We start from the raw sequence: 15,973 nt of genomic DNA, 5'->3' as shown, positions 1-15,973 counted from the left end.
AACCAGGAATCTCATAAAAATTTTTATCTATAGAGAGGAGAACAGGCAGGAGAGAAGAGATGGAAGAATTCTAAGTGCAATTTTTTTAAATTTTTTATTATTACCTAGAATAAGAAAAATATTTTAAACATTCCAGAGAGAAAAATAACACACATGAAGACATGGCCTAAAAGGAAGTAAAAACTGAAATTATTTCAGATTTCTGATGAAACAGTATCACTAATGTTCTAAGAGAAAAGGATTTGAACCTAAAATTCTACAGGCCTAATTATTTTTCAAAATAAAGACATTCTCAGACATATAAGATTTCAGTTTACCATATACAAACTTTCTCTAACAAGAATTTCTCAAAAAGGTACTCCAGAAAAAAAGAGACAGAGAGGTTGGAAATAAAAAGCAAGGGTGAGCAAAGACACCAGCAAAATTAATCAAATGTCACTACATGTTGATTTTAAACAAACAAAAATACTTTAACAACTTGGAACTCAAGACACGAGAAGTGCCAAAGAAGATGGAAAGTGAGGTAAGTAAAAATACATCAGATATTCACCTCATTCAGGGACAACAGGTACTTTACCTGATGGTCCAAAAATATACAATAAATGTGTTTGTTAAAGTTATCAATGTAACTAATAAAAGAAAATAAATGGGAAGTATAACTTACAAACCATCAGTGGAGGGGAAAAAATGGAATAAAATAATCCAATCAACCAAAATTAGGCAGAAAGGAGGAAAACAAAAAAAGGCACATTGTAACAAAAAACATAAATAAGGTAAGTCCAAACACATTGTAAGTATGGGTGAAGAATAATTTTCTATTAAAAATAGAAAATCTGGGGTGTCTGGGTGGCTCAGTGGGCTAAGCATCCAACTTCACCTCAGGTCATGATCTCACAGTTTGTGGGTTTGAGTCTCGTGTCAGGCTCTGCCCTAATAGCTTAGACCCTGGGGCCTGCTTCAGATTCTATGTCTCTCTCTTACTCTTTGGCCTTCCCCCACTTGTGCTCTCCCTCTATCTCAAAAATAAATCAATACAAACATATTTTAAAAATAGAAAATTTGAAGAGAACACAAGCAGTGACATCTGTGACATGGCTGTACCAACTTCTTTCTAGATATGTCCCCTGAGGCAAAGGAAACAAAAGCAAAAATAAACTATGGACTTTATCAAAATAAGAAGTTTCTGTACAGTGAAGCAAACAATTAAAAGTAAAAGGCAACTTATGGAATGGGAGAAAATACTTGCTATTAACCTATCTAACAAAGGGTTAGCATCCAAAATGTATACAGATATAAAACTCAACACCCAAAAAACAAAGTATCCAATTAAAAATAGGCAGAAGACATGAATGAACATTTCTCCAAGAAGACTCCCAGATGGACAAGAGACACAATCATTACTTATCATCAGGGAAATGCAAATCCAAACTACAATGAGATATAATCACACACCTGTCAGAATGGCTAAAATCAAAAACAAAAGAAACAACAGCTGTTAGGGCACCTGGGTGGCTCAGTCGGTTAAGTGTCCGACTTGAGCTCAGGTCATGATCTCATAGTCCGTGAGTTCGAGCCCCGCGTCAGGCTCTGGGCTGATGGCTCAGAGCCTGGAGCCTGTTTCCGATTCTGTGTCTCCCTCTCTCTCTGCCCCTCCCCCGTTCATGCTCTGTCTCTCTCTGTCCCAAAAATAAATTAAAAACGTTGAAAAAAAATTTTTTTTAAAATAAATAAATAAATAAAATAAAATGAGACAACACAGAAATAGTAACAGTAACAGTGTAAGAAAAGATATAGTAAGTAATTCTTAGTATCAGAAAAAAATACAAAATTTTAGCCAAATGCACTAAAAAAAACAAAAAGAGCATATCAACTTTGGGGTATGTCTAACAACACAGCTACCTGGAACCAGCAGATAAAAGAGATGAAGAAAAACTAAGAATATAGAATATTTAAATAATCTAATTAACAAGTTTGATCTAACAGATATAAAATAGAGCATTAAGCGCATTAAAGAACATTTTTCTCAAGAAGTCAGGGACTCTCACAAAAGAAAATTGATAACATTTTAGGTAATGAAGAAAAAATATCATCAACTCCCGTAAAGCAGAAATCATATAAGGCTTATTGACTGGACCCAATAAAATAAAATTAGATTCATCATCAAAAAGATAGCCAAAAATATCTATGGACTCAGAAACCCTTTGACAGTAACTCTTATATTTAAGAGAAAAATCAGTATAGAACCTGTAAACTATTTTAAAATGACTTGAGACCCAAATAAAACCTGTAGGATTCAGGTAAAACAGTTTTCAGAAAAACTGAAATACACTCATTAACCTTGCTTGATTCTTGTTATCTTTCCCAAGGAAACATTTCCACTGTGCACAGAAATATGCACAGAGGTTTTTATTGCACCATGGTCTGTCATGGTTAACATTTCTCTATTTGGACACTTTGTTCTTTCCAGATCTTTCTAGCTCCACGTTATGGAATATTACACAACAGTTCAACAGAATACAGTTCTAAGTATTGAAATGCAAAATTTTTCAAGATGTAATATTAAGTGAAAAAATTTTTAATTCATACAAAATTATTACATATACTTTTATGTTAGAATAATTTAACAAAAATGAAAACTAATGTATTTCTAGAGGTACATATCTATTTGACAGAAAAAAATGTCAGGAAGAGTAGCTGCTAGCCAGTGTGTTACTTTTAGGGAAAAGAGTAGATAAGAGGAATGACCGATGTAACATTCAATTAACTGTACTACTTTTTTTTTTAATTTTTAAAAAATGTTCGTTTATTTTTGACAGCGAGACACAGAGCATGAGCAGGGGGAGGGGCCGAGAGAGAGGGTGACTCAGAATCTGAAACAGGCTCCAGGCTCTGAGCTGTCAGCACAGAGCCCGACTTGGGGCTCGAACTCACAGACCGTGAGATCATGACCTGAGCCGAAGTCGGACGCTTAACCGACTGAGCCACCCAGGCATCCCTTAACTTTTTTTTTTTTTTTTTTTTTTTTTTTACAACATGAGAGTATTTATGTAAAATCTGTGTAATAGAAAAAAAAGCTACCTATGTGAATTATCCTAAAATCATCATATAGGATTCCTCTCTTATAAACAGATTTTGCAGGAACCATTTATTCAGCTTACATAATTTTTTGCTCAGGCAAGTTTTTACTGATGAAGCTAGCCTTTTTTTTTTTTTTTTTAACCATTTGCAATCTTAGGTGAACATAAGACATTAGACGATTTTCACTGATGTGTTGTTTAGTTATATCAGATTTCTAAATTATCAGACTAGAAAAACAGCTAAAATGGAAAGGGAAGAAGCTCAAATAAAGCACAATTTTACAAATCATTTTTATTAATAATCACAAGGGTATCATCTGCAAAATAAATCTTCAAATCCTTAAATTCATCAATGTCAACATATTTTAAAGTCTGCGTCTCAGCCTCACATTTACTACAAGGGTTTCTTTTAAGAGAAAACTCATCATTAACAGCACAAGATAGGAACCAAAATGTAAACTATAAATGTAAGAACAAAATAAAATGTTACATAAACAAAGTAAAAAGTGTGTACCCCTTTTCTCTAACTATACAACAAATTATTAAAATAATTCTCAGATACACTGGTTGTTAAACAGGGCAGCGGAAGTGTGAATAAGAAAGATACTCTAATTTAAACAAAATTAATAAAGAAATGTTCTGCATGGTTTTTTTTTTCCTGTTTCTACTTCTAATCATTTATCATGCAAATGAAAGCAGTAATGGAAAATGTAAAGAAAACAAATTCTGCAATATACCAAAACCCATATCCAGCAAGAGATAAGATTGAATATCAGAAGGAAGGGGTCTGAAAATTAGCTGTCTGTACAATGATTGGGAGGGAAAACTGTTTTATTTAGCCTGGAGGGATTTTTTTGTAGCAAACTGACTAAATTAAAATCCAGTCTATTAAATCCAGTATCATACTAGAAAATGCCTTTTCCTTGCACTTTTAGATAAATTTTCATTGATCTCATTTTACGCATGATTACATTTTTAATGAGTTGTGCAATATTTCCAGGCTAATATTAAATCCCCTCTCTCCTCCTCTTCCCCCGCCCCCCACTTACTGCTTGCTGGATTAACATTTCTGATAAATTGTTGGACCAGAAAGAAGGAGCATTACCAAGATGAAATAAATTACTTCCATTTTTTTGCAGCTCTAAAGTGATAATAGGAGAATACAAATGCCTACTGCCTAATTATGCCACATCTTCCAATTCATTTTACAAAAACAATTATTTTATTTTTATGTAACAGGCATGTTACCTTGTATTCATCATAAACGACCCTGAACACTGCATGGTTTATTAGGAAAAAAAAGGTTTTTTTCACCATAACACTGATCAAGTAAACTTATGATCATCTGAAAAGAAGTAACTTCATAAACTAAATCATATGGCAGTGATAGACAATTAGAAAATCTAAACACTAAGAAATAAGTTTATTTTAAAGATAGAAATTATTTAAAATTAACTTCCAAGCAGAGTACAAAATGGTATTATGCATAAATGCTTTAAGAGACCAGTTCCTGTGTGAGACAAGAGACCAGGAGAGTACCTTGCATACAGTCTCCCACTTTATGTAAGTAAGACCCATTTTTCTCTAGCAGCATCTTCAGGCTTATATGCCATAAATAAAGATAATGTCATGGACACTACTGGAATTCCAGGCTCTACTCAAGAAAGAAAGTCAGAAAAATCATTAAAAGTGGGTCTAGGACCAAGAACTTTGTAAGAGAGTTCTTAAACATCTATGCTTCCCCCTGTATTAGCTATAACTACTTAATTCTTTGTAATGACTAAGAGCAAACTCTGTAAACATATTAAACTTTCTAATTCAAAGAATACAAGAACAAAATGAAATTCAGCTCTATGGTGCTTACAAGAGATAGGCCTAAAAAAATGGGTCTTGAAAGACTGAAAATAAAAATGTGGTAACAGATTTATCAAATACTAACTAGAAGACTGGTAGTGTAGTAATTTTAGTGATCAATGTAGAAAATAAAGCAAAAGGATTTAAAATAAAGGGGGAAAAATCACAAGATTTATATACATAAATATGGAATTTATAGGTATTATTACATACATGGAAAGAATGTATGTATTTGCATGTAAGAACATAGATATATATTAAATTTGAGTATTTATGTTAAATATTTATTTAGATACAGGAAAAAATATATATACACACATGTACATACACAGTACATATATGCCCACATGAATACACACATATGTACAAAGTATTAACTTGTATGCTCCCAACACATGGCTTTGAAACATAAAAATCACAACTGACAGAATTTTAAAGGGAAAATGATAGAGGAAAGATCCAACATGTTAAATGGAGACATGAAAAAATTTTTTTGAAGTTTCTTTATTTATTTTTTGAGAGAGAGAGAGACAAAGCAATCAGGGGAGGAGCTGAGAGAATCCAAAGCAGGCTCCATGCTGTCAGCGCACAGCGTAACATGGGGCTCAATTTTCATGAACTCTGAGATCATGATCTAAGCCAAAATCAATAGTCACCTGCTTAACTGACTAAGCCACCAAGCACCCCTGGAAGATATTTTAAGAAGACACAACTGAATTTCTAGAGATGAAAACTACAATGTATGAGATCAAAAATATCCTGTATGGAAGAGACTAGACCAAGCAGAAGAAAAGATTAGTCAACTTCAAGACATGGCAATAAGAACTATACAAAATGCAACACAGATAGAAATAAAGACAGGAAAAAGAATTAACAAAGCATCAGTGAACCATGGGGCAACCTCATAGGGCCAAATATAAGGTAACTGGCATCCCTAAAAGGATGAGAAAGCAATACATATTTGAAGAAATAATGACTGAAAAATTTCCAAGTTTGTTGAAAACCATAAGCCCATTTTGTGGGTGGCAGCAAGCATAAAGTGGGCACCATGAAGGCGTCAGATAGACTGCAAGAATATATAAGATGGTGGGAGTACTGCCTACTCACTCCCAAATGCCACTCCCTGCACTCTACCACATGCCAATCTTTGCACCTAATCATGTCACAGCCAAGTCCTGTTTCTCGTACTTTCTGTCTCAGCTTAAGAAGTCTTCAAGGAAAGTAGTCTACTGGCAGCAGGTATTTAAGATACCTCCCCTGCAGCTACACAACTCTGGCACCTAGCTGTGCTACAACTCCTGTAATGACACCCACATATGCTGGATGTACAGGGACCTAGCCACTGTGGACAATGTCACCCAGGGCTATCATGACATGGGGGCCCAGCACAGCACCCAATCCCATACAATCCATATCATGAGGGTGGAGGAGTTCATGGCCAGTCAATCAGTTCCACAACCTCAAGATTAAGTTTTGTTGCCACACTGGGTCTTGGATTGACAGTAAGGCCAAGGTTTACTGCCAAAAGCCCCAACACCTTCTTTTAGATGCAAGGTCCTCCCCATTCCCACATCTGCCCAAATAAACTCATAGGGACACAAAAATACAAGAATCTCCCATGAACCCCAAGCACCAAAAACAAAAAAATAAACAAAAAAAACACAAGAAAACTAAGGCACATGATAATCACCAGGCTTAAAATCAGTGATAAAGAGAAAAATGTGAAAAATAACCACAGAGGGAAAATGGAGACATATTAGATACAGAGTAATAAAGATACAACGGACAGTACATTTCTAATTAAAGACAACATAAGCTACAAAATAGTGTACCAAGATCTTTAAAATACTAACTGGGAGGGGGAAAAAAAAAGAGGGGCACCTGGCTGGCTCAGTTGGAAGAGCATGTGACTCTTGATCTCAGGGTCATGAGTTCAAGCCCCATAAGGGGTATAGAGATTACGTAAATAAAAATTTAAAAATTTTTAAAAAAGGAAAATAGATGCAAAAATCCAAGTGAAATAAAGACCTTCCCCAGACCTACAAAAACTCAGTCAATCACTAGTAGACCTGCAGAACAAGAAATGAAGCAAGTGCCCCAAACAGAATGAAAATGATACCAGATGGAAACCTCAAAGCACACAAAGAGCTGGAAATAGAAACTACAAAGGTAAATGAAAATAAAAACTTGCTTTTTAACTGAAATCTCTAAAACATTATCAACCGTTTGAAACAAAAATAACGCAATTTACTGTAGGGATTTGAACACACATAAAAATGAAATGTGTTGACAACAGCTTAAAGGCCAGGAGAAAAGGAAGTATTACCATTGTAAGGTTCTTACACTGTACATGTATCACTTGAATGTTGACTGTGCTATGTTAAACCTGTGTAATATAAACCCCAAAGCAACCAATAAAACAGTTTTAACCTATAAGACAACAAAGGAGACAAAATAGATTCATAAAAATAAAAAACTCATCTAAAAGAAAGCAGAGGGGCACCTGGGTGGCTCAGTCAGTTGAGCGTCCAACTTTGGCTCAGGTCATGATCTCATGGTTTGTGAGTTTGAGCCCCACATTGAGCTCGCTGCTGTCAGTGCAGAGCTTGCTTAGTATCCTCTGTCCCTGTCTCTCTCTGCCCCTCCCCCTCTTCAAAACTAAATATAAACATATTTTTTTATAAAAAGGAGAAAATGAAGATAAAGGGAACATAGACCAGAAGGAACATACAGAAAACAAATAACAAGATGGTAGATTCCAACACAATCATATCAATAACCTTATTAAGTGTAAATGGTCTAAAAACCCTAATTAAAAGCTGGGGATTGTTAAACTGGGAGAATAAAGATGCAACACCAAACTCTATGCTGCCATAATTTTTTTTCAAGTAAAAAGATTGAAAAAGATACTCCGTACTAGCAAATTGAGAAAAAAGTCGAAGTGGCTGTGTTAGTATTAGACAAAGTAGATTTTAAAACAAAGACTGTCAAGGATCAAAGAAAGTCATATCATAATGATAAAGGAGTTACTTCATTAAGAGGGCATAAAAATCTCAAATATTTATGCACCTAATAATACAGTTTCAAAATACATGAAATAAAGTAATTCAGTAATTGACAGAACAGTAGAAAATCAATAAGATAGGAGATATGAAAAACAATATTAACCAACTTGATTTAATTTATATCCATATAATACTTCATCCAGAGACAGAAAAATATACATTCATTTCATATGTCTCTAGTCTAAGATGGACTATATTGGGGCTATACAAGAAGTGTTAAAAAATTATTAAGTATTCAAGTCACACAAAGTAGGCTGTCTAATGACAATGAAATTAAATTATTAATCAGTAGCAGAAAAATCTCTGGAAAACCCCCCAATATTTAGAAACAAAATAAGATATCCATGGTGTGTAATCCATGGGGAAAGTAAGACATCAAACAGAAATTACAAAGTATTTTGAATTAAAAATAAAAACACAATTTATGGATTTCTGCATTGTATTTCTTAGGAAAAAAACTTCTCCAAAGACAATGCAGGTAACTAGGGGTTACATTTAGGAAGCTCATCCAGTATTTTAGGTCTTAGATGCAGTACCAGTTTCAACCTTGAATGAAAATCTTCACCTTGGCATTAAAAAAAGAAGTTGGGGGGCGCCTGGGTGGCGCAGTCGGTTGGGCGTCCGACTTCAGCCAGGTCACGATCTCGCGGTCCGTGAGTTCGAGCCCCGCGTCAGGCTCTGGGCCGATGGCTCGGAGCCTGGAGCCTGTTTCCGATTCTGTGTCTCCCTCTCTCTCTGCTCCTCCCCCGTTCATGCTCTGTCTCTCTCTGTCCCAAAAATAAATTAAAAAAAAAAAAAAACGTTGAAAAAAAAAAAATAAAAAAAGAAGTTGGTGTCATCATGACTCCCCAGCTCTTATACTCATGGTGCAAAAAGGAGGAAGTCAATTTTTTATGGTCATTTCTAGTTCTACCTCTATGTCCTCTCCAAAAAGTAACAGAAAAATTCTAATAAACTTAACAAATTTAAACCAATAGCCAAATCTGACCAATTTCTGGATATATTTGTCATTTTTATCACCAAAACAGGTTTCAGGGAATTCAAGGGTATTAATAAAAATCCATGCCTGTGACTGAGCAATTTAACTATTTTTAATGATGGTGAACAGTAAATACATGACCAGAAAGATAAAATATTAACATCAAAGTGAAATAAAGTCTCAGAAAGTACCAATGGCCTAAAGGAATGCAGTAGAAAATTTAACAGACTATAAAGTTCACAAGAGAACATGACAAGAATCTAAGACTCAAAATAGTAAAAGCCAGTCTTATATTTGTTTAACCTACTGAAAAATTCTCTGCAGTCTGGACAGCCACAGTCTAAGACTTCAGCAATGAAAATGTAATTAAAATATGCTAATATTGGACAAGAAAATAGTAAGACCTGAGGATGTGGAAATGTCTCCCACGTTGCTCAGGTGGGTAATATGTGAGCATGGAAAGGAGATGTCAAGGGGTGGTATGGAGAAACTGTCAAAGTCCCAAAAAATGTTTCTGCTGTTAGACAAGCCTGCAATCAGAAAGGGGGGAGGAGGGAGGATTTGTTAATAAAATCATTTCACAGACCTTTGTCCTAGTCTGCGTGCCAAGGACAGGAGCATCCATTTCACGTGATTCTGTGAGAATTCAGTGAAGTCAACAAGTCTAGTGGAGACGAATTTGACAGCAGTTTCTAAAAGAAATTTCATAATGGGCCTAAAAAAGAGCTACAATATTTCAGTACAAAAGTACCAACTTTGAAATCAGAAACCTCTACGTTTTCAAAGTTGGCTCTACTATATTATAAGCTCTGAGAACTTGGGCAAGTTTCTTATCCGTCCAAAGCCTCAGTTCTTTAAATCAAGAAAAGAGAAGTAATACCTTCTTCATAGCCTTGCTATAAGGACTTGCTCACATACATAAAGAACTAAACTCCGTTCTGAGCACACAGTAAGGCCTAACTCAACAGTACCAATTACTAAGAATAATTAGGGCTACCTTCCCTAAAGAACCAGAAAATGCTGGCTGACACTGGCAAGTAAACATAAGATTGTTCTTTTCAAGGAAGCTGAAGACACATGAAAAAAATCTGATTTACAAAATTAAATAGTGCTAAAGTGAATAATGAGGCTGTGGCAAGTATGCTCCAAAGAAAGCTGCCATCAGGACACCTGGGTGGCACAGTCAGTTAAGTGTCCTACTCATGATTTTGGCTCAGGTCATGATCTCACTATTGTGAGATCAAGCACCAGGTCAGGCTTCAAACAGGGTGTGAAGCCTGTTTATGATTCTTTCCCCCTCTCTCTCCCTCTGCCCTTCCCCCACTCACACATGCATACTCTCTCTCTCAAAAAACAAAACAAAACAAATAACTGCCATCAATTATTTACTCTCTGTGTATGAACAAAGCACTCTCCCCATCAAGAAATGGAGTCTAATTGAATTTGGATTTTAACTTAGGTGGAAGTGACACTGTAGTAAATGCAGCCCTAGCCTTTAGGGGGCCCAGGCCAGCCACATGAAGAGAACATGTGGAGAAACAGCAAAACATAGGACATTTGAGTGAAGGTTTCTTGGAACTTCCCTCCCAGCCAAGATGCCAAATGAATGCAACCAACAGAGTAACCTTAGTTGTTGACATCCTATGAGGCGGGAGAACCACCCAGCTAAGTAAGCCCAGTCAGCCTACAGAAACATAAGGGGAAAAATCTATCATTTTAACTTCCAGGCAAAAGAGAACTGAAACATAGACTAAAGCTGCCAACTATCAACTGTATTTATCTGTAGCCTCTGACATTCAGAGCTGTTCAAATTATCTTTTCTCCTTTAACGTATTTTCAGAAGTTTGTCTGTATTAGGAGTTTCAGACAATGTTGGAAATGAGCATCACCCCCACAAGTAGAAGGGAGAGCTGCAATTTCAGAAACATTCTCTTTGCAGGGAAATGACTTAACTCACTGGACAGGGGCCCCAAATAGAGACCCAGACAGTAAAAGCACCAAGAACACCTCTAGTAGAGAGGTGATTCTTTCTTTTTTTTTTTCTAATGTTTATTTATTATTGAGAGACAGAGAGACACAGAGCATGATCAGGGGAGGGGCAGAGAGAGGGGGAGACACATAATCTGAAGCAGGCTCCAGGCTGTCAGCAGAGCCTGACGTGGGGCTCAAACCCACGAACCATGAGACAATGACCTGAGCCGAAGTCAGTCGCCCAACCAACTAAGCCACCCACGCGCCCCAGAGGGGTGATTCTTTCTCACCTACAAATAAAATAATGTTTGTAAAAAAGCTTTCTCTGGAAAAGATTACACAAAAACAACTTGCCAATTATGTCTTACAGGAAACTTTATTACCAAAAGCCACTTTGCTAATATTTTTTTTCTTTCACTACATAGAACTGATATTTTAGAACACAACCACAAGTAGCCTTTTCAAATTCATAATCTCATTGGGATTTGATTTAAGGTTTTTAAGAACCTGATGGAATCAAGTTCTGTGAACAAAAGATCACCATAACTAGTGGTCAATGCTGTCATGCCAGAAAATAGTTCTAAAAACACACAAGAATTCAATAGACAGAGAATCTTTGAAATACTTGGTCTTCTCCCCTTTTAATTCTCTTTCTCTCCTTAGAGGACAACTCTTTCTGGGTCTTTCAATGACTTAGCTGTCTTATTATCATCCTCAACTGATTTTGGAATAAAAAAAACTTTTCTACCTCTTCCCACAAGTTTTCTCCCTAAACTATTTCCCACACACTGTGGCAGGAGATGGCATGAAGAATAATTCTGGGCATAAAAGCTTTTCAGGTCTTTAATACTATGAACTCACCTCAATTAATCGGATGGAAATATTTCTCTAATTTGCTGACAGTGACCTTACTCTTAATGGCCTTCAATGAAGTCACCAAAGCTTTCACTCTCCAGAATTTCAAGACAGTTATTTATTCGTTTATTCCTTTTATTCTGCCATTTGTCTTCATAAAATAAGTTATAAATTAAACAAATTTTAAATACAATTTCTAACAGCAAGGGCAAAAAGACTTAACTTTTGATCTCACCATGGCCTGTTCTGACAGCCAAAGTAACATTCATTTTTATACACATCCTCCAAAGAGAATTTTCAAAAGCTTTAAAAAGGATTTTACAAGATAGAAACAAAGAGAGAAATTTTCATTAATTAAGCAAATATTTAATATAAATTGATTATGTGCCCATCACATCCCAAGGTACAGGAGCTGAAAAACAGACAAACTCCCAGGAAGTTCATGGCTGAATAGAGATGCAGACACTGAACAAAAAACTCTCCCTAACATTGTGGGAAGAGAAAATACAAGAGTGTGATACAAATGAAGGGTTGAGTGTGTACACATGAAGTGGGAGGGGGGAGGAAGAAAAATTCTGAAGCAGTCAATTAGAGCAAAGCCTATAACACATTTCACTAGACAGTGAGAGAAGCAGGAGAAGGAAAGCATAAGGCATCTTCCAAACAAAGGGAAAGGCCCAGAACAGAAGCGTGAAGCACCATACATCTTCAAGAAATATTAAGAAAGAAAGAATGAGTATAAAGAGGACTGGGGGTGGGGGGTGGCGGGCAGCACCAGGTGGCTAAGAGGGTTGAGTGTCTGACTCTTGATTTCAGTTCAGGTCATGATCTCACAGTTTGGGATTGAGCCCCAAGTTGGGCTCTGTGCTGTCAGAGAGCACAGAATCCCTGCTTGGGATTCTGTCTCTCCCTTTCTCTCTCTACCCCTCCCCTGCTCCCTCTCTCTCAAAATAAAATAAACTTAAATAGTAATGATAAACACAACTGAGAAGGGAGAAGGTATTAGTTTCCTACAAGCTGCTGTACCACAAACTGAGTGCCTTCAAATAACAGCAATTACTCTCTTGAAGTTCTAGAGGCCAGTAGTCAGAAATCGAATTGTCAGTGAGGTTTATTCCCTCTGAAGGTTCTGAGGGAAAATCTGTTTTGTCTCTCTCCTAGCTTCAGGTGGTTGCTGGCAAGCCTTGGCTTGTAGCAGCATACTCCAGTTTCTGTCTCTATTGTTACATGCCTTTCTGATAAAAACACCAGTCATTGAATTTAGGGCCCATGCTAATTCAATAGGATTTCTTCCTAAATAATAACATCTACAACTCTATTTTTCTCACATTCTGAGGTTCTAGTAGTTTGGGGCACACTCTTCAACTCAGCATAGAAGGTATGCTGAGGAATTTGGATGCAGTAAGGTCCATGGTCCTAAACTTTAGTTGTTACGTACCACCATTCACAATTTTTCTCACACCTGTAAGCCACCCACTCTTCAATCTTATTATATTTTATTTTAAATTTTATTAGGTCATCTTTGTTTTTTACTTGTCTATATTTATTTCAAAACGAAGCATAACATTATTATAAATTAAAATCCAGCCTTTCTTCGGGGCGCCTGGGTGGCTCAGTCAGTTAAGCGGCCGACTTCGGCTCAGGTCATGATCTCGCGGTCCGTGAGATCGAGCCCTGCATCAGGCTCCGTGCTGACAGCTCACAGCTTGGAGCCTGTTTCGGATTCTGTGTCTCCCTCTCTCTGACCCTCCCCCGTTCATGCTCTGTCTCTGTCTCAAAAATAAATAAAACATTTAAAAAAAATTTTTTTAAATAAAATCTTGCTTGCCATAACTGTATCCCTAAAATGTTTATCAAATTTTTAATGAAAAATCTTAACTATGAAATATCCGGATCCAATATATAAATCTGGTTTATAAAAACCTGAAAATAAGTTGCTCAGTGATAAGAAAGGAACTCTCAGTGACTAATTATAATAAAGGAGTTTTGGCTTATCTTCACTGGGTTTAAAAAGATGAAGTTCAACAGGGTACCTGGGTGGCTCAGTCAATTAAATGTCCGACTTCACCTCAGGTCATGATTTCGCAGTCTGTGAGTTCAAGTCCTGCATCGGGCTCTGCACTGACAGCTCAGAGCCTGGAGCCTGGTTCAGATTCTGTGTCTCCCTCTCTCTCTCTCTCTGCCCTTCCCCCATTCACGCTCTGTGTCTCTCCCTCTCTCAAAAATAAACATTAAAAAAAAAATTTTTTTTAAAGATGGAAGTTCCAGGGACACCTGGGTGGCTCAGTCAGTTAAGCACTGGACTCTTGATTTCGGCTCAGTTCATGATCCCGTGGTTTGTGAGATTGAACCCTACATGGGGCTCTGAGCTAACAACACAGAGCCTGCTTGGGATTCTTTCTCCCCCTGCCCCTCCCCCACACTCTCCCAAAATAAAATAAACCTTAAAAAAAAAAAAAAGATGAAGTTTCACACCAACAGGACAATTCTCCCTTAACAGCCACAGAAAATCCTGATTTTAATACGTACATAATTATAAAGAGGCAAAGCCACTTAACACCCTTCACTGTTACAGTTACACACTGAGAATGAATTCCTCACCAAAATAGTAATCATCACTTCTGCTCAACAATCTTTTGTCACCAGCAACCATCTGACCACAGCACCAGCACCTGTTCTGCTTCAGCATATTTCATGTTGTTTGGTAATACCAGAGAAATAATGGAGGAAGGGTTCTCCATGCATTCACCCCTGACTCACAATTTGAGAAAATTCCTATGAGGACTTTCTAGCAAGTCTTTCAAGGGTCCTTTCATAACGTTCAAAATACTGGTGGTAAGTTCTTTAGGTGAGCTCAAAACCAGGGTTTTCAGATAAGGCTTTCACAGTATTGTTGAACCGATGAATGGGGCTGAAGGACATGGATGTCATCCCAATTGCTGCCATTTATTCAGCACTACTGTGTCTAGCCTCTGCAGGAAGCTATTGGCACTCACGTTCTCATCTCATTCTCCCAAGTACTTCCAAATAGCTACTGTTATTATCTGCACTCGATAGCCAAGGAGACTGAGGTTCCAAGAGGTGACAAGATTGGCATAAATTTACACTGTCCATGAAGAAACAGTCAGGATTATGGGGGGCGGGGGGAGTTGAGGGCATTAAATAGAAGGTGCAAGATGGTATGTGCAAACTATAAGTTGCTGTCACTTTCCGAATGGGCAAATTATGCCAGATACGATTAAATACCATTTCCTACTCCAGAATATAGAGGTCAAGGCAGTGATAGTCAAGTTTCTGTAATTAACTTCTATAACAGTGATTACCAAGACCTGTTTGGAGGGGCAGGAGTAACTGAAAAGTCTTTAAAATGGTTTAGATCTGGCCAGCCCTGCCCCAAGGGAGTTTTGGGCTAGATTCAAGAATGGGAGAGAAACTTCCTAAATGTTAATGGCTTTAACAAATAGACAAGTCACTTCTCAATAACTTATAAAACTCCACTTTTCTATCACCTTTGCTTTCAAACTAATGAAAACACAGCCTTATTCTGAGGGAGGAAAGTTGATTCCATCTAAATTTTTTCTGCTGGTTAAGAGATCCACAGGCAACCACTAATTTCCATTTTTATCACTGCTTTTTTATTTAAACATGTTCTGTCTGTTGACCCATTGTTTTAAGAAACTCCTACAGCTTGCTGGTTTTTAATCTATCTTTTCTTTTAATACCTGTCATTGTTCATGAACTTCTGAAGCATGCTGCTTTGTGTCTATGAAAAGTTTAGGCATACGATTTTAATTTCCCTTCTGGGCAGCTAAAGACATCAAGGAAATTTTCACTTTGTATTTCTGTGGGGCTTCAATCAAGGTGTGCTGATAATGCAGCTGATGGTCTGGATACAAATTGAAGATTTGTGGTTCTTTCTCAACATGTACAACTTTGAGATGAGCTAATACCTGAAAGTAGAGCTCTAATGTAAACATAAGGTGACAGTTCCTACCTAAGATTCAGGAAGCTTCTTCCTTGTGGCAGTTTCTTTCATGAATGCATAAAATCAACTAGGTGTTATTTACAAGTAAAATTTAAACCTACAAATGCAAGGTCTCTACCCTCAAGGTGTTTACAGATCTCCCCCAGCTCCCACCAACAGGCATATGGTAACAGAAGTGTGCATGCAC

The sequence above is a fragment of the Neofelis nebulosa genome, chromosome 17, assembly GCF_028018385.1.
Source record: "Neofelis nebulosa isolate mNeoNeb1 chromosome 17, mNeoNeb1.pri, whole genome shotgun sequence".
Lineage (NCBI taxonomy): Eukaryota > Metazoa > Chordata > Mammalia > Carnivora > Felidae > Neofelis > Neofelis nebulosa.
This window is presented reverse-complemented; position numbering follows the sequence as displayed.